The 24,398-nt window shown below is 40.1% G+C and overlaps 1 long non-coding RNA gene across 1 annotated transcript in view; it reads left to right on the plus strand.

Moving 5' to 3' along the window:
- Positions 1 to 1,029: 1,029 nt before the first annotated feature.
- Positions 1,030 to 24,398, plus strand: part of LOC148146126 (uncharacterized) — a 91,550-nt gene continuing 68,181 nt past the window's right edge. Inside the window, exon 1 of the long non-coding RNA XR_015760781.1 lies at positions 1,030 to 1,149. This is a non-coding gene — a long non-coding RNA (uncharacterized LOC148146126). The remainder of the gene's footprint in view (positions 1,150 to 24,398) is intronic.

The raw sequence follows: 24,398 nt of genomic DNA on the forward strand, positions 1-24,398 counted from the left end.
TTGTTTCCCATGGGTGAATTGGGAAATAAACTTCCTTAAAGCCAAGATGGGTTAATAAAGTTGCACTGTTAATTTGACATTTGAATCAAACTCATTTTCCAGAAGCGGTAATGTAAAAGTACATATGCAAGCACCTGTCTACAAATGTAAAGGAATCATTTGACTGAGTGAATTTTAGCTGCGTGATGAATGGATATCAATGACTCATTCAGTATTTGTGAAGGGCAAATGCTTTTACGGTAAAACTTACTCATAGTTTACAGGCACTGAATGAGATTCCACTTGCAACAAGAAATTCCAAATGTCCAATTTTATTTATCCTGCATTGGAATGGAAAAGAACTTTGCAAGATTTGGTCCATTAGAAACAGTGGAAACCATTTCATAGATCAAACAAAGCTTTGATTATCTTCAATCACATCTCAAAGAGAAGTGTTGAATTTTTGAGATGAATAAGAGCAGTTAAGTTGAAATGCCTTTCTCATCCATATTCATCCTGCACCCCTACAATTAAATGAAAATGATATTATATACCCTGGAAGGGTAATTGCTCTTTGAAGAATTAGTTGTTGCGATGACTGCTTAACTTTCCTGAGTAGTAAATGTGTATTAAGACCCACCCATTCCCAAGGGAGTTACTCAGCATTCACTTGCCCACTTGTTTATTGATCTGTCACTGTTTGAATGTAAACATCCTGTAGAACATAATATTATAACAAATAAGACTAGTTAACTCCAGGATCTTGACCTTTAACAATGAACAAACATAGAGTTATAAGGAAAAAATGACAAATGAAATCCAATCAAGGATGAAGTAATGTTTGAGGAAGCGTGAGTTTAATATTTTGGTTAAGCATGAGATTAGGAAATGAATTACAGGGTGGAATAAGTCCAAAAACATGAAAGTGTTGTGGAGAGCAATGCACTGCATAGCATTTTCAGGAATATAGACAGATTGTACATTAATCAGGCTGCTGATTGACTGTGGCTGAGTGACCTTTCTGCAGGAATCACAAAGCCAGAGCAGGAAGTGCCGTCCACCTGAGCAGACCACCATATCCAGAAATTGGCAGCATCATGGCACAGGGCCGCAGTTGCTCCTGAAACATCAGATCCTAAACCTTCAGATCCAAGATCACAGGCAAGAAAGGTGGGTAATGTTTGGGGGATCAGATTTTGGCAAGGTGGTGGGGGCTTGTTGGTTCCTGGAATTGCCGGTCAGAGGAGGGAGCTAAGGGGTTTAGAAGCAAGTGATATGTGTGTGACTCTCAGAAGTCACTGCCTTTCCCTAGGTCCAGGCTATCAGTCTTGCACAAATTAATGCAGACCAGAGAACTGCACTCTGACCTGGTAAGCTTGCAGCGATTAACAGTTAGGTAGGCTGACTCTTTCTGCTCTTGCCAGAACTGAAGTAATAGCAGCCCAGGCAGGACAAAGCCCTTAATTGGTTATTAATTATCCACTAACAGGCTTTAATAAGTCTGAAATGTTAACCTTTGGCCTTCCTGTCGAGAATGTAACTTCTGAGTTGGTGAAAGAGGGCAAATGAATGCACCTGATTTCCTGTCCCTCCTATTACCTTCTGTGTTGCTTCCTTTGGAGGGAAAGCCCTTGATCTGAAAATCTGGCATGGCTAACTCAATAATCTCATATCTCTCACAAGCTGTCTGTAATAGTCTAAGCAGCTTCAATGCAAGCAGAAAACTCCAAACTACTGGAAGCCATAGACCCATTAAATACATCGATAAGAAACCAAAAATATTTTCTCATTTTGGAGTGACTGACAAGAGAGCGGTGAAGCCATTTTTTTGTGCTAGGGTGTCCATAATTGTGAAATGGTTAGATAGTGAAGAGTTGGAGAATCACCTAGCTGGACTTTACCCAGGAAATCTCAAATCTCAGAGAATTCCAAGAACAATACGGCAAATCAAAATGAATTCCTGACAGCTATGAGATACTTTTATTTTGTCCCAGGAGAAACCTCCAAAATCATGTAACAAAAAGAGAACTCTTGGGTATTATCTGTTGCAATTTTTGAATTCATAATGCAAGTGTTTATGAAAAACATAATGTTAAGTTAGAGTTACTTGTTTTATTGTACTCTTGTATACCTTTTTTTGTCTAAAGTGCGAAAGATTGCTGTTTAATTCTTTTTGTAAATAGCGAAGAGTTTAAATTTCTTTCCAAAGATTGCTGCTCTTCCTTGAGGTCATAATAAAAACATTATGCACTAAGCAACTATACAGAAATAAGATTTGACTCAAGATAGTTAGGATACCAATGAATAAATAATGATAACTTTAACCCACATGTTATGTATGACCAATTTATGGCAATTTAGAAATGGAGCATACTCACAGTTTTAGAACTTAAAGAAAAATAATGGAATGATATATTATAGAAGCTATCAGCAGAAAATCTTGCAACAACAGAATTACGCAAGGGCAATAGTCAATTTATGTTGTGTGGAGTTTCAAATCTTCAATGATTCTACCAAGAGCTGATTTCAATAATAAATGAAATACACACTGTAGCTTGTCGAGAGTTAAGATCTGTAAGCTCTGTCAGTCTTCATGAGGGAAAGGATGCAAAGGAGTTTTACCAGTTTGTTGCCTGGGCTGGAGAGTTTCCAGTTACAAAGCGAGATCGGACAGACTGTGCTTGTTTTCCTTTGGAAAAGGTTTTTGGCTTGCTCAGACCCAAAGGGTCTTTATCTGTGCTGTATATCTCTATAACTGTGACTAACCTTTGCAACTTTTTATTTGAGGTATTTTTAATTGAGGCTAAATTCAAACACTTGCCATTATAATAATCAGATAGAGACCATTCAGAAGTTTAGATCTGGCATCTGCCCCATAAAACTGGTAACTCACAATCCAAGCATTTTAACTAATTTGACATTCAGCATTCCCAATCACTGTACATAACTCGAAACAAAATTCTTCAAAAATGCTAACTTCTAGAGCCAAGCGAATAGAGATAAAGTCAGAGAAAGCTGTGGTTAAGGCACATCAATCATAGCATAAGATTGATGTCCAGTTTTGGTCATTGAGAAACTGAAGAGACAGCTAAGCTCTGGAAATGACAAGGAAAAGGGAATAAAAACAGACTGTTCGCTGGTGTCAAAGGCTGAGTTCTGACAACTAGAAAAATTAACCTTCAGCTTGAATAGAGGCAACTGCGCAGTTACTTTACAGAAAAATAGTGAATAAACAGTTTAGAAAATGTAAAATCCATAACACAACAGTAAATTCAACAGTGAAAGGTGTAACTGATTCAAACAAGTAAAAGACAAAGTTTAAGCTAAATTTGGAATGAAAGAAACAACGTGAAGAAAAGAAGCAAATGTCTGTCATCCCCTTTCACAAGCCCAAGTTGTTCCAAAGTGCTTCACAGCAAATTAAGTCACTTTTGAAGTATATGTAAACAATATGTTCCCAAGATGTAAGTTCCCACAAGCAGCAATGGACAGTAAATAATTGGATAATATTTTAGTGATGTTGTGTGAAGGATAATATTTCCCAATACAATTGGACAAACTATATTACATAGAAGCAGAAGAAGGCCATTTGAGTCTGCTCCAACATTCAGTGTGATCATGGCTGATCTCATCATCCCTTCATTGGACCTGACAAGCCAGGTTCCACCCTGGGATCTGACTTGTCCAGTGCTAACATCAGCTAGAATCACCATACTTATAAAATAAAATTAAGTATCTCAGAAATAGCACAAATCACTTTGGGTTTCCTGAGAATTTTGTAATGGCGCTTCCAATTGATCATGCTCTTTCAGATTAATTCACAAGAAGAAAATCTAACTCGGTCTTTGATGGTGATTTTGAGTACTATACTTCTTTTATAATATAACTAATATTCTTAATTGCATGCTTAAACGGATAGGTTGACAATTCAGTTCTACCTCTGTCTCTCAAAGAATATTAATGTTTTTTTTAGATTACTTACAGTGTTGAAACATAGAAAAGAGCTTTCTACCATCTACCTTGATTAATGAAAGAAACCCTGACTTTATGGTATAGACTTTAACCTTTGTACTGCTGCTAAACATTTATAACACTTCCAAATATCACATAATTCAGTTGGGATAGTAAATTGGCAATGAGTTGAAACTGATATACACCAGCAATTTGTTATATCTCATTACATGTGCATTAGAATTTACCACTGAATCAGTTTCTATTTTCTATTGAGTTGGGAAGACATTATAAAAATTTTGAATTCATAAAAGCTGACATTGACAAGAAGACTGAGAAATGAGTCTCTAAGTAGAGATTTTAACTGTCACTTCACTGCAAGGACGAATATGGTGGCTTGGTGGTTAGCACTGCTGCCTCCCAGCGCCAGGAACCTGGGTTTGATTTCAGCCTTGGGTGACTGTCTGTGTGGAGTTTGCACATTCTCCCTGTGTCTGTGTGGGTTTTCTCCGGGTGCTCTGGTTTTATCCCACTATCCAAAAATGTACAGGTTTGCTGAATTGACCATGCTAAATTGCCCCCAATGTTCGGGAATGTGTACGTTAGGTGCATTAGTCGGGGGTAAATGGAGGATAATAAGGTTGGGGAATGTGTCTGGGTGGGTTACTCTTCAGAGGGTTGGTGTGGACTTGTTGGACTGAAGGCCCTCTTTCCACAATGTAGAGATTCTAAGATCAAATGTGATGAAAAATTGGATATGATTTACAATAAGTCTAATTTGAACATTGGTGTTGACTTATTTCACCATCAATAGCTGGGATTTACATATTTTTCCTCCAGCCTTTATTTAAATGAAGTGATGCACGTGATTTAGAGCATAATTTAATTAAACAAATCACAAGCATGAAACTAGATCCATATACAACCAAATTACATTTATGTAACCTTCAATTAAAAATATAAACCCACAATTATTGTTGCTGATGGAAATGAACAAATGCTTAATGCATTCATCCACCTGACTTTACAGGGTAGAATCATTTTCAGCACAGAAGGGATCCATTTTGCCAATTGAATCCACAGCAGCTCCTCACAGAGCAATCCAATCAATCCCACTCCTTTATCTCCAAGTTTAAATCTTTCAGATTTCCTTGAGAAATAGTTGTTCCTGCCTCCAGAATCTTCATGGATAGTAATTTTCAGATCATTCCCACAGACTGCACAAAAAAGTCACATCTTCCCTGCATCTCTTACCTGAAACTTTAAATTTGTGTCCCTTGGTCCTTGTACAGTTAACAAGAACAGTTTTTCTTCCTTTATCTTATTTAAACCCATCCATATCTTGTACCACTCTAACATTCCTTTGTTTCCTTTCAAAGCAGTCATCTATTGATGTCACTAGCTGTAATTTAGAACATAGAACATAGAACATAGAAGAATACAGCGCAGTACAGGCCCTTGGGCCCTCGATGTTGCGCCGATCCAAGCCCACCTAAACTACACTAACCCACTATCCTCCATATACCTATCCAATGCCCTCTTAAATGCCCATAAAGAGGGAGAGTCCACCACTGTTACTGGCAGGGCATTCCATGAACTAACGACTCGCTGAGTGAAGAACCTACCCCTAACATCAGTCCTATATCTACCCCCCCTTAATTTAAAGCTATGCCCCCTTGTAATACCCGACTCAATACGCGGGAAAAGGTTCATACTGTCGACCCTATCTAACCCCCTAATCATCTTGTACACCTCAATCAAGTCACCCCTAAACCTTCTTTTCTCTAGTGAAAACAGCCCCAAGTGCCTCAGTCTTTCCTCATACGATTTTCCTTCCATACCAGGCAACATCCTGGTAAACCTCCTCTGCACCCGTTCCAATGCCTCCACATCCTTCCTATAGTATGGCGACCAAAACTGCACACAATATTCCAGATGCGGCCGTACCAGAGTCTTATACAACTGCATCATGACCTCAGGACTCCGGAACTCAATTCCTCTACCAATAAAAGCCAGTACGCCATATGCCTTCCTCACCGCACTATTTACCTGGGTGGCAACTTTCAGAGATCTGTGTACATGGACACCAAGATCCCTCTGCTCATCCACACTACCAAGTATCCGACCATTAGCCCAGTACCCCATCTTTTTGTTATTCTTCCCAAAGTGAATCACCTCGCACTTAGCTACATTGAATTCCATCTGCCACCTTTCTGCCCAGCTCTGCAGCTTCTCTATATCCTGCTGTAACCTGCCACATGCTTCCTCACTGTCAACAACTCCTCCGACTTTCGTGTCATCCGCAAACTTGCTCACCCAACCTTCTAACCCCTCTTCCAGGTCATTTATAAAAATGACAAACAGCAATGGTCCCAAAACAGATCCTTGCGGAACACCGCTAGTGACGGCACTCCATGAAGAAACTTTGCCATCAACTACTACCCTCTGTCTTCTTCCATCCAGCCAATTCCTAATCCAAACCTCCAACTCACCCTCAATGCCATATCTCCGTATTTTCTGCAGTAGCCTACCATGGGGAACCTTATCAAACGCCTTACTAAAATCCATATATACCACATCTACCGCTTTACCCTCATCAACCTCCTTCGTCACCTTTTCAAAGAATTCAATAAGGTTTGTGAGGCACGACTTGCCCTTCACAAAACCATGCTGACTATCCTTGATCACATTATTCCTATCTAGATGTGCATAAATCCTATCCCTTACAATTCTCTCTAAGACTTTGCCCACAACAGAAGTGAGACTCACCGGCCTATAGTTACTAGGGCTATCCCTACTCCCCTTTTTGAACAAGGGAACCACATTTGCTATCCTCCAGTCTTCTGGGACTACTCCTGTAGACAAAGAGGACATAAAAATCAAGGCCAATGGCTCTGCAATCTCCTCCCTTGCTTCCCAGAGAATCCTAGGATAAATGCCATCAGGCCCAGGGGACTTATCTATTTTCACCTTTTCCAGGATTTCCAACACCTCTTCTCTACATACCTCAAAGCCATCCATTCTACTTATTTGTGCCTCAGTATTCTCATCGACAAGAATGCCCTGTTCCTGAGTGAATACTGAAGAAAAGTATTCATTCAGTGTCTCCCCAATCTCTTCCGCCTCCACACGCAACTTCCCCCTACTATCCTTGACTGGACCTATTCCTACCCTAGTCATTCTTTTATTCCTAACATACCTATAGAAAGCCTTAGGGTTTTCCCTAATCCTATCTACTAAGGACCTTTCATGTCCCCTCCTTGCTGCTTTTAGCTCTCTCTTCAGGTCCTTCCTGGCTACCCTATAACTCTCAATCGCCCCAATTGAACCTTCACGTCTCATCTTGAGATAGGCCGCCCTCTTCCATTTAACAAGGGATTCCAATTCCTTATTAAACCACGGCTCCCTCGCACGACCCTTTCCTACCTGCCTGACAGGTACATAATTATCAAGGACACTCAATAGTTGCCCCTTGAACAAGTTCCACATATCATTTACACTCTTGCCTTGGAGTCTACTTTTCCAAGCCACACATCCTAAATCATGCCTCACCGCATCATAATTTCCCTTACCCCAGCTATAATTCTTGCCCTGTAGTACACACTTATCCCTCTCCATCACGAGTGTAAAAATCACCGAATTATGGTCACTATCCCCAAAGTGCTCACCTACCTCTAATTCTAACACCTGGCCTGGTTCGTTACCCAGAACCAAATCCAGTATGGCCTCACCTCTTGTTGGCCTGTCTACATATTGTGTCAGGAAACTCTCCTGCACACATTGAACAAACACTGACCCATCTAACGAACTTGAGCTACAGCTTTCCCAATCAATATCAGGAAAGTTAAAGTCCCCCATAACAACCACCCTATTACTGTCACTCATCTCCTGAATCACCTTCCCAATCCTTTCTTCAATGATTCTAGGACTATTAGGAGGCCTGTAAAAGACTCCTAACAGGGTGACCTCACCTTTCCTATTCCTAACCTCAGCCCAAACTACCTCAGATGGCAAGTCCTCATCCATCGTCCTTTCCACCACTGTAATACTATCTTTGACAAGCAATGCCACACCTCCCCCTCTTTTACCCCCACCTCTAAACCTACTAAAACATTTAAATCCCGGAACCTGCAACAGCCAATCCTGTCCCTGTTCTAGCCATGTCTCCGTAATAGCCACAACATCGAAGTCCCAGGTACCAACCAACGCTGCAAGTTCACCTACCTTATTTCGTATACTTCTTGCATTGAAGTATACACACTTCAAGCCACTTCCCTGTTTACAGGCACCCTCCTTGGAAATTGATGCCATGTTCCTCACCTCCCTACACTCCAGGCCCTGCACCCTGAAGCTACAATCTGGGTTCCCATGCCCCTGCCGAGTTAGTTTAAACCCCCCCCAAGAGCACTAGCAAACCTCCCCCCAAGGATACTGGTTCCCCTCAGGTTCAGGTGTAGACCATCCTGTTTATAGAGGTCCCACCGTCCCCAGAAAGAACCCCAGTTATCCAAAAACTGGAACCCCTCCCTCCTGCACCATCCCTGAAGCCACGCATTTAATTGTTCTCTCTCCCTATTCCTCGAATCTCTATCACGTGGCACGGGTAACAAACCAGAGACAACAACTCTGTTTGTTCTAACTCCAAGCTTCCAACCTAGCTCCCTGAAAGCCTGTCTAACATCCTCAGCACTCCTCCTACCTATGTCGTTGGTGCCAATGTGGACCACGACTTCGGGTTGCTCCCCCTCCCCCTCCAGGACCCGGAAAACACGATCAGAGACATCACGTACCCTTGCACCTGGGAGGCAACATACCAAACGTGAGTCTCTCTCGTTCCCACAAAACCGCCTATCTGTGCCACGAACTATCGAGTCCCCAATTACTACTGCTCTGCTCTTCTTCACCCTTCCCTTCTGAGTAACGGGGACAGGCTCCGTGCCAGAGACCTGAGCCCCGTTACTTACCCCTTCTTGGCTATAAACTTTATAACAATGTTTAGGTTTTTTTTCGTAAGTTTAGTTCTATTATGATCTACATTGAATATGACATGCACATTTGTTCTAACATGACTTGCCTTCTAAGTCCACTGGAATGTTAATAAATTGAAACAATGAATTACCTCCCCTCATTGTTAACAGTTTGAACACTTGATTGCAGTTGCTTGAAGACCTATTCTTACCTCAGTTCAGTGAAATGATTAATGAAATTTATAAGTACAGAATTGTAAGAAATAGTTGACATGATTATGAACATTTAAGAAACACCTTTCCATTGGACATAATGGTGATGGTGCAAATGGCTGTGTATGATAAGCATGGACAGTGTAAATTGTAGGAATGGTATTACTTTTAAATGTCATGTGCTCATATGCAGTTGTGAACGTATGTTAAAAGATCATGTTTTTTTTGCTGTCTTTCATTGTACTCTGTTTGCAATAGAATGCAAACTGACAATCAAACAGTATCTGACTTTAGCAGTGGTGCTGTCAAATTAGATTTTTAAACTTTTTACTTATTAGAATCTGGAAGCCCGCAAAGTATTGATCTGACCATTAATCGGAAGTTTGTGTCATTGTGGTAGTTTTGAGTTCAGTCATCTTACACAAATGCTGCCAATGTCAGTATCTAAATGTAGCCATGGTATTACAAAAATTCTGATTCATCCAAAGATAAATGATCTCCTGGACATTAATGACAATGACAATTGCAACACTGCAGAAGATGTACCAGTTAATGAGACAGTCTTTTTTTAGTACCAACTCAATATGTCATCATTTTTGCAAAGTTTTGTCGTATTATTTGTTCCTTCAAATTGCGCAGAAACATGGCAATAGATTGTGACCAGCTTGACAAGCACATTAATGCCAAGTATAAAAACAGCTGCCAGTTAATGTAAAAGCCTTGTATGAATCAACATTCATTAATCCAATTTTATTAGGTCATTTTTCTGCAAGTAATGTGTCAAGATGAAAGCAAGTTTCCAAAACAAAATTATTATTGCTGTGGGAGAAAAGTTCTAGCATTGAATTTTGAAAATTACAGTCTACTTAATTCTTACAAATCATTCAGAGAGATAATTCCATCTTCTATTTGATGTGGTACAACAGGCCAGATAAGTTATCCTTCACTTTCTGTCAAAACTAACTGATCTGACCAGTAAGGATTGATAGTTCTTGACCAGTCTTAATCAATAGGGTACTTGAGCTTGATCTTTCCCAAAAGCAAGTTTATGAAACACAAACTTGAGATAAGGAATGACAAAACAAAAACACACTTTATCACAACTTCTCTTTTTTAGCAATAAACCCCTTTAAGCAGTTAAATTCCCACTTCACCAGTACAACTGTCCAAGGTTTGGGGCACCTTGCTGGATGATTAGGACGCTTTGCCAGTTGTTCATTAAACACTGTTCTGACCAAAATGGGGTAAAGTTTGTCACGACAACAACTAAAGCAATTATTTGATTAAATCTGCAGCCATTACAGAATCTGAAGCATGCATGTCGGATTAATGTGTTGTACAGTTATGAGACTGCAAAATCTGGGCCATTGATATGCTTGTAATGATGCAAGGAATTTTCAACCGTTCTAATCCAATATTTAAACAGAGGATTATAGGTTTTCTAGTTTCTGCAGATTAAACTCTTGAAGTACCTGGGACCATTGATAGGAAGGTTAGGTGGAAAAGATTGCTTACTCCTGACAGACTCTGCTCAGTGTCCCTGAACTTTCTGTGCCTCAACACTCCAATACTGTCAGGTGCAGGAATTAGAAACCATACTCCATGTTCCTTTCAATGTGTCAGAAATCAGAGTAAGAACACTGACTGTTTCTTCTTCCTTTCCTCATCTATTGACACTGGTGGACATCCCCTTCTTCTTAGTGGCAATGATAAGAAGATGAGACTGTAGATCTGACCTAAAACGGCCACTTCACCCAATTGTGTTCCAAACTGTAGTTGGCCTAGTGGTATTATTGTGAGGCCATTAATCCAGAGACTCAACTAATATTCTTGGGACTTGGGTTTAAATCCCATCATGGCAGATGGTAGAATTTAAAGTCAATGAAAAATCTGAAATTAAGAATCCAATAATGACCATAAACCTGTTATTGAATGTTGGGAAAAACACATCTGGTTCATCAATGTCTTTAATGGAAGCAAGCTCCCATCCTTACCTGGTCCAGCCTACATATGACTCCAGACCCACAGCAATGTGGTTGACTCTTAAATTTCCTGTAGGCAATAAAGGACAGGCATTAAATGCTGGTCTGGCCAGTGATGCCCACATCTCATGAATGAATTTAAAAAATACTAACTGGGGCATCAGGAAACCAAGACCTGTTTTACCTTAAGGTGCTTAACTTGTACAAAGCAGCAGGATGCCTACTTTGCTATGCCTCTGATGTTATGAATTGATTGCAATGTTGATTTGTTAGCTGTAGTGTAATACATTTGAGATATTTTATCCCCTTCCGTATTCTGAAAATTAAATCCTTGGGGAGAAATAAATATATGGGATACGTCAAGACACAGGTGCTTAATATTTAAAGTGCTAACTCTGAGATTAACTTTATAAATGCCACAAACATCTGAAACTTTCATACATATTTTTAGTGCCTATTCCAAGCTCAGTTAAAGCCAAAGAATGACCACAGACTGAGCACAATGAAGTGGGAATAAAGAGGTGAAGATAGTTATATGTTCTAAAACATGCAGGTGGTATTCGCTGCTCTGAACGTCAGAATCAGCTTTTTCCATAATTGGAAACAATAACTTTGTTTCAAGCTTTTTTTTAATGGGGAGTGGGCAAACAAAGTGGCTTTTTAGAAGTTGCTATCTAGTCTGAAAATCAGATCTGCATAGAAATGCTGACTACAACAAGCAGGTATGATGGTCAGCTAGTTGCAGAGTGGGGATCGGTGTCAAAGTGTCAGGTGACAATAAAGTGCTGAATTACATTATGCTTTTGAAGTGATCCTGTGTTTTTTTTTGTTGTTTTCATCTGTGGATTCTTATACGAGCAAACTTTCCCTTCAATGCAAAAATTTAGTTGGAGGGTCAGCACTTTTGAGGGAATTTTGACTGTAGCTGGAAGCATAAAATGGATGATCCTGAACTCACAGCCTCACTTCTCATTATGTTTTAAAAACTGAAAGAACTGCAGATGCTGTATTCAGAAACCAAAGCAAAAATTGCTGGAAAAGCTCAGAAGGTCTGGCAGCACCTGAGGAGAGAAATCAGAGCTAACGTTTCAGGTCCAAGTGATGCATACTCAGAAGAGGAAATGTCACTGGACCTGAAACATTAACTCTGATTTCTCTCCACAGATGCTGCCAGACCTGCTGACCTTTTCCAGAAATTACTGTTTTTGTGTCGCTTCTGTTTTAGATCCATTAACTTAAAATGTAAAGACAGAGTGACTCTGTTACAGTGAACTAAGTGCAATATGTCTATTGTATCATTGCTTACTGTTTGAATACATAATATAATGATGATATAATGGATAAGGAGAAGTAGCAAAATGATCTAACTAGTTTCCTGTTCTGCTGCGAAACATTGAAAACCTGCCCTGTCCAAAGGTGACAGGAAATGAAAGAAGGCATTGAATGTTGCCTTGTTTATGATACCATTCCTGGTTTCGGCAGAGGCATCAAATATTTGTGTGACATAAATGGAAAAGAAATTGCTAATTTCATTGTTGCTATACTTGCATTCCACCTTCTCTTTTAGTGACACGAACTTAATAATTTCATGAAATGGATGCATATTCTGATAAATTATTCTTTTAGTTGATGGAGCTGGTAAACAAATTGTTCCAAACTTAAATTGCATCAAAGAATTATTTTGCCTACTCTTTGAATTCAAATATTTTCAGAATACACATTGTGTCGTCCCATTCTAGCATTTATCCTGTATTCTGTGAGAAACTAAATGGTCAGACAGTGCATGTGTGCATATTATCATTATCTTTTATATTACAGCATGAGTGGACTTATCATTTATACCTTTATTCATAACAAAAGTGAATAAATTTGGCAGCATTCATCACATGTCCTAATTTTGTTGTTTAATTCACAGCAACGCGTTATTGGGCTAAATTTTACTAGAAATTAGCTAAGTGTCAGTTCTAAGAAGTATCATGGTGCTTTTCTCTCTGTAAGCTCTAGCGTGTTATCTCACATAGTTCTCTACCTGATTATGCAAGCACCAGGTCTCTACTGTACGGTCTTGCTATCCGATGCACAACAATGCCTGCCACTGCCAGTACCTCCAGGGTTTAAGACCATAAGACATAGGAGTGGAAGTAAGGCCATTCGGCCCATCGAGTCCACTCCGCCATTCAATCATGGCTGATGCGCATTTCAGCTCCACTTACCAGCGTTCTCCCCGTAGCCCTTAATTCCTCTAGACAACAAGAATCTATCAATCTCGGCCTTGAAGACATTTAGCGTCCCGGCTTCCACTGCACTCCGTGGCAATGAATTCCACAGGCCCACCACTCTCTGGCTGAAGAAATGTCTCCGCATTTCTGTTCTGAAATGACCCCCTGAAATGACCCCCTGTGTTTGGCAACACAGCACCATATTTAAAGCCCAGCCCTTCACCAAGTCAAATGCTATCAGCCAAGTATAAGGCTTCACAGTGCACCAAATGGGAGTAAAAGATAAAGTAAAGCTTCTGAGGACACATGGGTGACAGAGGAAATAGAACCTCATACTCACTAAGTTATTGCTGTCATAGCAAGGGTATCAATAAGAATAAAGCTACACAAGCTGCCTGTCCTTGGTGCCATACTGTGTTAGAACTCTGAAGTAATGCAAATCATTCATAAACATTTGATGGAGCATGACATCTTGATATCATTTGATGTGGGAGCATCATATATTGGAAAGCCTAAAAACAATTGTTGATGATAGTTTGTATCAAGCAACAGGAAAAGTGAATAAACAAGCAAAGAAAAGCTGTATAGGTCTTCTAGGGACAAACCACTTGCTTTTGAACAACAACAATATTACAGTCAATTAATGATGACTTCATCCAACTCACATCTGTTGGAATCCAGTGTCAATTGCATCCTGTTTGGCTTGTTGTACCTGACATTGCACTGCTGTATTAATCTGATGTTTCTCCTGCTTAATACCATCACCTTCTTCCTTGGAAGACTGAAGCTACTCTTTCAGCTCTTCAGTATTCATTCCATCACCTCTTTGCTACTCCAATTCTGCAGAGCAAGGCATGCAAGTATTTTGTGGCATATTCCATATCGACTGAGCTGTAAGGTATCTCTTGGACTGATCCAAGCATTGGAAGCTCATCTTCAACATTTATCATCTTCTTCACTGGTGAAAGAATGGGCTGCATTGTATCCATGTATCTTGTGTGCAGTTTTAGGCCTCATATCTCAGACCTACTGGCCTTGGATCATGTTCAGATGAGGTTCACAAGAATGTCCCAGGAATGAAAAGCTTAACATATGAGGAACATTTGAGGACACTGGGCCTGTACTTGATGGAGTTTTGAAGGATGAGGGAGGATCTAATGGAAGACTTGGACAGAGTAGATGTTGGCAAGGTGTTTCCATTGGTAGCAGAGACTAGGACCGAGAGCACAGCCTCAGAGTAAATGGAAGACCCTTGAGAACAGAGATAAGGAGAAACATCTTCAACCAGAGAGTGTGAATCTATGGAATTCTTTGCCACAGAAGGTTGTGGAGGCCAGGCCATTGACTATATTTAAGATTGAGTTAGATAAGGTCTTGAGTATCAAAGGAATCAAGGGTTATGAAGAGAAAGAGGGAGAATGGGGTTGAGAAACCTGTCAGCCATGATTGAATAGCAGAGCAGACACGATGGGCTGAATGGCCCAATTTCTGCTCCTATGTCTTATGGTCTGTCTCAGTCAGTGGCTTGTATAAAAGGGTTAGAAGCCATGATAGCAGAAGTAGCCTTAGTTTCCCAGCAGCCATCTTTTTAAGGCATCTAGCTCTTGAACTGAAGCAAGAATATAAACATTCCAAAGGATATAGCCATAATGACCACTTCAAGGATACTTGGCTCAGACATATAAGATGTGGAACTAATGATCTCAGATGGTTTGTACATTGACAGAATGAAAATCTGTTTTGGTGATGAAGTAAGCAGTGCTATGCTGCTCTTAATGCAATCTGTGACTGGTCTAAAGTACCCTGTACTGGGGGATATCAGTTTTTTAAAAAATATTAGATTCCCAACAATATGGAAACAGGCCATTTGGCCCAACAAGTCCATACCAATCCTCTGAAGAGCAACCTACCCTCACCCATCCCCCCCTGACTAAGGCACCTAAGACTTTGGACAATTTAGCATGACCAATTTACCTGACCTGCACATCTTTTGGATTGTGGGAAAAAACCTGAGCAAACCAACACTGAGAGAATGTGCAAATGCCACACGGACAGTCTCCCGAGGAGGGAATTGAACCCAGGTCCCTGGCACTGGAAGGCAATCAGTACTAACCACTGTGCTGCCCACTGCCCAAGCTATAGTACTGATCCTGTCATGGGGAAATGAGATGAAACAATGTAAACTTGTCACAAATTGCATCAGTAATGGCCTTGATACATCTGTGGGCTGAGAATGTGAGATTCTACATCCTCGGAAGCTGCCAGTTGGTTAATAATTTAGTGCAGCTGTCACCTTGAGGTCTACCAGAATATGATTGTCATCCACTTTTTAAAATCACAAGTCTTTCTCCAGAAGATGACACAAAAAACAAAGCACCATCCATAAGGTGGCTGCTGCCTTCTTGGCACCAAATTTTCCCACCATTTTCTGTGTCTGTTTTGAAGAAAATGGAGGGTCTACTCCAATCTCAATGCTAAGACTGGAGTGACTTCAGTAAATGTTAACTGAAAAATGTTTAAAGCCACGCATGCAAAAAAAACAAACTTATTGGGAATTACATGTAACTTTTTTCTCTATCGTCATGAGGCATATCACAAATCTGGACCCTTACTCTGATTCTTGTACCTGTCCCACCTAAAGTGTGACTTAGAATGGCCTGAAGCTTCCCTTTTATAACTGGGACCTAGCATCCAAAAGATTTGTCACATCTTCGTTTGCATATGATTTGAAATGTGTTTTTCTGCTGTTTAACGTTGCATGTGCCTCCCAGAATTCATCATATCAGTCTGTTACTTTCACACAAAAATAATACATCATGTTTATCCCAGGATTTGGGACAAATATTTCTTTTTGCTACAGAACGAAGTGGTCTGCCTGTAAACTTCTGTACTCAAAGTTGAAGTCATTCCCTTCACAACTTATGGCTACTTGAGCAAACTAAGTAAAAATGATCCATCCAATTGAATATATAACAATCTGCATCAAAGGTTAGATACAATTATTGTTGATGCATCTTTTTATACCACAAACAGTAACAGGAAGTAAGCCTTCCCATTGTGATTGCTGTCTTGTTGGTTCATTAGAATTCTTCTGATTCATGAAGAAAACATAGTCAGAGTCAATGGTCTGATTGGAAGGATAATCTCTGTTTTCCCAGTTCAGAGGCTTGCTTTGTTTGCAAAGTTCAGCCTGTCCTGTGCTGCATTTAGTTAAGTAAGATCAATCATTTATTGAAGATTCATGAAAGGTTATGAAAGATTTCCTGTAATAATTTCTTATGTCAAGCTGTGATTCACCTCTGTTTCCACCATATACCTGGAGTAATGTCAGATCTATATCTTGCGTGTGAACATCAAAAGGATTTATTGAACACGACATTGTACAGAGGTTAATAAGAGAAGACATCTTATCTGAAGCCTGAGAGACCCAAGCTTAAATTCACATGATTTAGCATCACTCAGGCATAGCTTCTTTCTACTTTGCTTAGTAGCTATACCAAGAGTAAAGATGGATCAGGCATACCCTAGAACTCTGTGGTGAGTGATTGCTGGGCCCCTTGCTGATGAATCATTCATAGCCACAGGTGAGGTGCAGAAGACTGGAGGTTGGCTAATGTGGTGCCACTATTTAAGAAAGGTGGTAAGGAAAAGTAGGGAACTATAGACCATTGACTTTTCATTGGCAGTAGGCAAGTTATTGGAGAGAATCCTGAAGGACAGGTTTTGCATGTATTTGGAAAGGCAAGGACTGATTAAGGATAGTCAACATGGCTTTGTGGATGGGAAATCATGTATCACTAACTTCATTGAGCTTTTTGAAGAAGTAACGAAGAGGATTAGTGAGGATAGAGCCATGGCCATGATCTATGATGGACTTCAGTAGAGCATTCAACAAGGTTCCTCATGGTAGACTGGTTAACAAGTTTAGATCATGTGGAATACAGGGAGAACTAGCCTTTTGGATACAAAACTGGCTCAAAGATAAGAAACAGAGGGTGGTGGTGGTGGAGGGTTGCTTTTCAGACTGGAGGCCTGTGACCAGTGATGTGCCACAAGGATCGGTGCTGGGCCCACTGCTTTTCATCACTTATAGAAATGATTTGGACGTGAACAGAGGAGGTAAGGTTAGTAAATTTGCAGATGACACCAAAATTGGAGGTGAAGTGGACAGTGAAGAAAGTTACCTCAGAGTATAATGGGACCTTGATTAGATGGGCCAATGGGCTGCGGTGTGGCAGATGGAGTTTGATTTAGGTAAACGTGAGGTGCTGCATTTTGGAAAGGCAAATCAGGGAAGGACTTGTACACTTAATGGTAATGTCTAAGGGAGTGTTGCTGAACAAAACGACCTTGGAGTGCAGCTTCACAATTCCTTGAAAGTGGAATCTCAGATAGATAGGATAGTGAAGAAGGCATTTGGTATGCTTTCTTTTATTGGTCAGAGCATTGAGTACAGAAGTTGGGAGGTCATATTGCAGTTGTACAGGACATTGGTTAGGCCAATTTTGTAATATTATGTGCAATTCTGGTCTCCCTACTATTGGAAGGATGTTGTGAAACTTGAAAGGGTTCAGAAAAGATTTACAAGGATGTTGGCAGAGTTAGAGGGTTTGAGCTATAGGAAGAGGTTGAATAGGCTGAGGCTATCTCACCTGAGCATCAGATGCTGAGAGGTGACCTTATAGAGGTTTATAAAATCATGAGAGGCATGAATAGGGTGAATAGACAAGGTTTTTTCCCCAGAGTAGGTATGTCCAAAACTAGAGGGCATAGGTTTAAGCTAAGATTTTAGATTAGATTACTTATAGTGTGGAAACAGGCCCTTCGGCCCAACAAGTCCACACTGACCCTCCAAAGAGCAACTCACCCAGACCCATTCCCCTCCATTTACCCCTTCATCTAACACTACAGGCAATTTAGCATGGCCAATTCACCTAACCTGCACATCTTTGGACTGTGGGAGGAAACCAGAGCACTTGTAGGAAACCCACGCAGACACAGGGAGAACGTGCAAACTCCACACAGACAGTTGCCCGAGGCGGGAATTGAACTTGGGTCTCTGGTGCTGTGAGGAGGCAGTGCTAACCACTGTGCCACCCCACTGTGCCACCACCTAAGGGCAACTTTTTCACACAGAGGGTGGTGCAGATATAGAATGGGTTGCCAGAGGAAATAATCTGGACCAATTACAACTTTAAAATACATCTGGATGGCTATAAGAATAGGAAAGGTTTAGACAGATATAGGCCATGTGCTGCAAATGGAACTAGATTAATTTGGGTTATCTGGTCAGCACGGATGAGTTGGACTGAAGGGATTGTTTCCATGCTGTCAAGCTCTATGACTCTATGACTGTATATAGTTTGTTTAATGCTTCATGTTGTCTTTGTGGCAGTCCTGTGTGGCACGACTGACCATAAGATCTGTCAGCCTCTGATTGGCCAATAGTTCTCGGCACCTGAGACATCCCCCATGGGATTCTAGTTCTAAGGGATGTCTCACTAGTGGCCTTGCCACTGTCTATTTGACATGTGGTTCTATAAGACATCCCAAAAGAGGCAGTACAAGTTTGTCCTCAGCTCTCTATTCAGCAGGCAGCTGTCACTCACTCATGCCTCAATAATACCTCACGCGAGGCCTCCCTTGAGGCAAGTGCTTAAAATCCTGTAATATGAGATTTAAAAAGCCCAAAGATGATGAAGCAAGGATTTTTTTATACCACTGAAGTCAATGCATTACAGACATGAATGTAAATTATCATTAAATATGGATGACAAATTGCCTACCTGGAATTAAAACTATGGTTTACATCTGGTTGAGGAAATCCTTTGCCTGTCAAATCTTCCTTCTCATGAAAATGCTTAGCCCAAAAGATGTTCTCCAGAAAGGGTCCATTCACTTGTCCTTGCTGCCCTGACCAGTGCCCTCCCTCAGTGTCACTATCTGCAGCTGAAGCCTTTGTTAGATTCTGTTAGCTTTCTTGATTACTATTTTAACGTGTGGACTCCTGATATCATGTGCCATTGGACATCTAAATTATTTTGCTAAATAAAACTGAAATAACTGCAGATGCTGGAAATCAGAAACAAAAACATAAATTGCTGAAAAAGTCAACGGGTCTGTCAGCATCTATGGAGAGAAATCAGATTTAACTTTTCGGGTCCAGTAACCCTTCCTCAGAACTAAATTCTTTTGCTCTTCCATAGCTCCTAGTCTTCTGATTTTATGGAAATATTTGTCTTTCATTTAGAAAAAGTAGATTGACCTCAGCCTCCCAATTATTAATTTCCATTTGCAATAGTTTTGACCACTCATTCAGTCTGCTTATGTCCTTTTGTAACTTTTTGCCCCCATCTGCACAAATTACTGTGCCTCTTAATTTATGTGGTCTTCAAACTCTCTATTACTTCTTCCAAGTCATTAAACGATTACACTCCAACACCAGAGATGATGCATGCAGACAAATTAATTACCAGTGCAGCTCTGAAATTGTGTGATATTATTCTAATGCTATCATGTCATGGTATATGGTAGTAATTTGAAATTTTTTATTCTGTTCACTTAACAGAGCAAATTTGGCACTTGTTTATCATAAACCAAGGCTTCTTCCTTTTGAACTTCTGAAGTCCGTCTGGCGTTTGTTTTCTGAGGTTTCACCAGCATCTTATTGAAACATGTTTTCCAAATTGACATTTTCTGAATTTCTTTGATGCACAAATCCATTCCAGATGCTTTTATTAATAAGAATATAAGCATTACGTCTATATCTTCTTCAGAGAATAGCACTGTGAAAGTGACTTTCATCTGGCAGCACGTTAGCTGATTTATTTTGATATAAGTCTATTATCATCACCACAAAAAGTATTTGGTTCAGTGCCAAAACAAAGACTTTATACTAGCCTTCTTCTATAGTCTAATGTTTCTATCTGAAATATGCTTTGAATTAGACGAAATTGAGTTATTCACCAATTCTGAAAAATGTGGTTGACTAGGGTTTCTCCTTAGAAAATAAAAACACTTTCTAACATTTATCTCAGAAAAATCTCATGATTAAAGTTAACAAGCTTATGAATGTTTTATTGGTATTTTGACACCTGATATTAAAACTGATACCTTGATCTATTGCTCACTCAATGGTTGTTCATGTTTAAGAAATTTTGGGTGAGGTATATGATGCTATATTCTTTTCACACTGTCATTTTGAGCAATTATTTCTTCCTCTGGTGCCTTCCTTTTTCTGAGGGTTGGATGAAGTTTTGTACCAGTCATTTTGTTGGTAAGCAATAGTATTTCAACAACTAGGTTTCATTGCTAAATATGAGATGTTGCCCCAACCTTTTCCAAAGTGATGACTGCAAGCCTGGTTGACCACACGTCTGCTCCATCAAGAGAGTACCCTGAACACATCTTGATGGCTTTTGTCTTTAAAGCCATTTTCATCTCGTGAGGAAAGTAGTACTGTCTTTTTCATCCTTCCGACTTTGTGAAATCTGAAGGGTGATGTTTCCTATCTCCACCAGATGAAGTTAATGGTACCCTCACTTAGTTTAGTTTATCAGTCTTAGATAACGTACCCCCAGTGTGATTTACCAGATACTTGTAAGATAAGCAAGAGGTACAAACACTGATAACTGGTCCCCAACATTCAAAATCAATGGAACTGGCAGCAGCACAAAGGTTCCAGCTGCATCACAGAAACTCCCTGTATATCCCAATACTTCTTACTAATTAAATAATTTGCTTTGAAGGTCTTAAAGAACCTCAATTAATGCATCTTCAACTGGAGAGTCTCAATTGTATCCCAAAGTCAGAATTTGAAAAAAACTTGTGATATGCAAGTGTAGGAATAATTGCTATGATACCTGCTGATATTGCAGGAAAGCTGGAAGTGTTTAGAAATTTTGCTTCTTTCTCCTAAGTTTGCTGATGACTCAATCACCATCCCAAAAAGCAAATGTAATCCTGAATCTTAATCTTATAATCCTCTACTCAGCTTCTTTAATCCTACAAGAACAAAGTACAATAAACCTATGGTTTTCATGAGGTGACCTTATTGAGGTTTATGAAATCTTAAGGAGCATAAATGAGGTGAATGACAAATGTCTTTTCCCCCAGGTGGGGGTGTTCAACACAAGGGTGCATACTTTTAAATGTGTAAGGAAAAGGATTCAAAAATGGCATGAGGGGCAATGGTGGGTTTTTACACAGAGAGTGGTTTGTGTGTGGAATAAACTACCAAAGAAATGCAGGTACAGTTACAACATTTAGAAGACATTTGGATAAGTTCATGAATAGGAAAGGTTTGAAGGAGTATGGGCCAAGTGAAGGCAGTTGGGAGGAATTTAGTTTAGGAATATTGTGAGTGTGGATTTGTTGTATTGAAGCTCTGTTTCTGTGCTGTATATCTCTGTGACTCAACTTTCCACTTTACCCAGCCTAGAAACCTCTTCCAAGCTTCCATCTATTTTATCCCTGAACCTGTGTCATTTTCTTTTTTTTAAAATTTCCCGTCTCATTTCCCCCTATGCATCTTTCAAATTCATCCATTAGACCCATCTATTGTACACGTGGGCGTCATTCTTCATGAACTTTTTACTGCCCAGTCTTTCTTCCAGGCCCCACCGGACCAGATATTGTAAATGGTTCTCATTTCATAGGAAGTTACCCTTGCTCTCTTAATTAATATTATGACTCCCTTCTTAAACATCGGTCTCTCCTTTTAGTAACTGCCCTACTACCAACTGCCCTTTGTTTCAAAGGTATTTGAACAGTTTTTGCTTCCTCAATCCTTACCCAACTTTTCACAGCTTTATGTTTGAATCTGTCCAATCAGGTTGCTTCCCTTGATGGAGCATGGAATCAGAGACATTTTAACAGTACAGAAAGAGGAGCTTCAACTCATCATGTCCAGGCCAGTCATCAAATATTATCTATTCTGATCCTAATTTACGACACTAGGCCCAGGGCTGTTGCATTTCATGTGCTAATCTAAATAGTTCTTCAACGTCTTGAGAATTTCCATCTCTACTACTTTTCAGCAATGATTTCAAAATATACACAAATCTATGGATGCAACATATTTTCTTCAAATCTCCTTTAACCCTCCTGCTCCTAACTCTAAGTCTGTGCCCCTTGGTTATTGGCCCCTGTCCAAAGGGGAAATGTTTCTCCCCTGCTGATCTGTCTGTGCCTCAGGAAAAAAAATCCCACATCTATCTAGTATTTTACTTATCTCAGTCTATCTAGTTTGTCTTCATGGCTGAATTGTTCATGCCAGGCAACATCCCAGTCACTTGTTTCTGTACCCTCCCCAGTGTAATCATATCCTTTCCATGGTATGCCAACCAGAACAGCATGCAGTACTTCAGCTGTGGCCTAACCAACAATATATAGAACTCCATCATAACTTCCCTGCTCTTGTTTTCAATGCCTTGACTAATAGATGCTTAGCCCATGTGTCTTCTTAGCTATCTTTACCTGTCCAACCTTCAGGGATCTGTGGACATGCACACCAAGGTCCTTCTGATCCTTTGTATTGTCCAGGGTCCCATCATTCAACATATACTGTCTTGCCTTGTTAGTTCTTCCAAAATGCATCACCTCACACTTTTCAAATTTAAATTCCAATTGCCAGTTTTCGGCCATGTGACCAATCCATCTATATCATCATGTAGTTTTAGGTTTTCTTCTTCTTTACTTACCAGACCATTATTATTTGTGTCATCTGTGAACTTACTGATCATAGCTCCTACATTCACATCTACTTCATGAATGTACACACCAAACAGGAAGGGACCCAGTACTGAATGTGCAGTATGCCACAGGAAACATTCACTCTCCTTGAGCTAGTTGAACCAGAGTGTTTGCATTCTAGGCGTCCTGTTTTAACCGTAGAGCTGAGTTTTTAACTCCATCTCCATTTCATCAAGAGCCTATTTCCATCTACGAACATCAAACGAGGAGCAAGGTTAGGCAACTCACCCCTTCAAGCATGCTCCACCATTCAATAATATTAAAGCTGAATTTAACTTCAGATCTACATTTCTGCATATCTCTGAAACATTTTCATCCCCATGGCAATCATGTATCCAACTATCTTTGCCTTAAAAACAATGAAAGATTCTCCATCCATTGGCTTTAATGAAGGCAATTCCAAAGACTCATAACCCTTTGAGAGAGAAAAAATGGAATTCTTATCTCTGTTTTAAGTGGATGACCCCTTATGTTTAAACTGTGACCCCAATTCTACACGCTCCCATCCAGAGGAAACATCTTTTAATTATCCATTCAGTCAAGTCCTCTTAGGATCTTATATGCTTCAATTAAGTCACCTCTGATTCTTCTAAACTTCAGCCAATACAGGCCTAGCTTTTCCACATAAATCAATTGCTCACGGCACGGTGGCTCAGTGGTTAGCACTGCTGCTTCACAGCACCAGGGTCCAAGGTTTGATTCCAGCCTTGGGCAACTGTCTGTGTGGAGTTTGCACATTCTCCCTGTGTCGGCGTGGGTTTCCTCCAGGTGCTCTGGTTTCCTCCCACAGTCCAAAGATGTGCAGGTTAGGTGAATTGGCCATGCTAAATTGCCCGTAGTGTTAGGTGCATTAGTCAGAGGGAAATGAGTCTGGGTGGGTTTCTCTTTGGAGGGTCGGGGTCGGGGTTGGGCTGAAGGGCCTGTTTCCACACTGTAGGGAATCTAATCTAATACCAGGTATTAGTCTCGTAAACTTTCACTGAACTGCTTTCAGTGCATTAACACCCTTCCATATGTATTGTGGCCAGTACAATACTCCAGATGTTGTCTCAACAATGTATAACTAAAGCATATCCTCCCTACTCTTATATTCATTTGCCCACACAATAAAATGTAGTAATCCTTTAGCTGTTTTGTTTGTTTGCTTTACCTGTATACTAATCTTCAGCAATCTCAGTAAAATCAGTTATCTCTGGCCTCAAGAAAAGGTTGCTTTTTGACTGTGAAATCTTTAAAACTATACTCTATCTCTTTTCTGTGGTGTGACAGGCATCCGAGCATATTGGATCATTCAGATGCAGCATCCAGGAAACCTGAAGTATGAAATCTTCATC

This window comes from Chiloscyllium plagiosum, unplaced genomic scaffold (assembly GCF_037043375.1).
Source record: "Chiloscyllium plagiosum isolate Xiang-an unplaced genomic scaffold, Cpla_swu_hap1 HiC_scaffold_21, whole genome shotgun sequence".
Lineage (NCBI taxonomy): Eukaryota > Metazoa > Chordata > Chondrichthyes > Orectolobiformes > Hemiscylliidae > Chiloscyllium > Chiloscyllium plagiosum.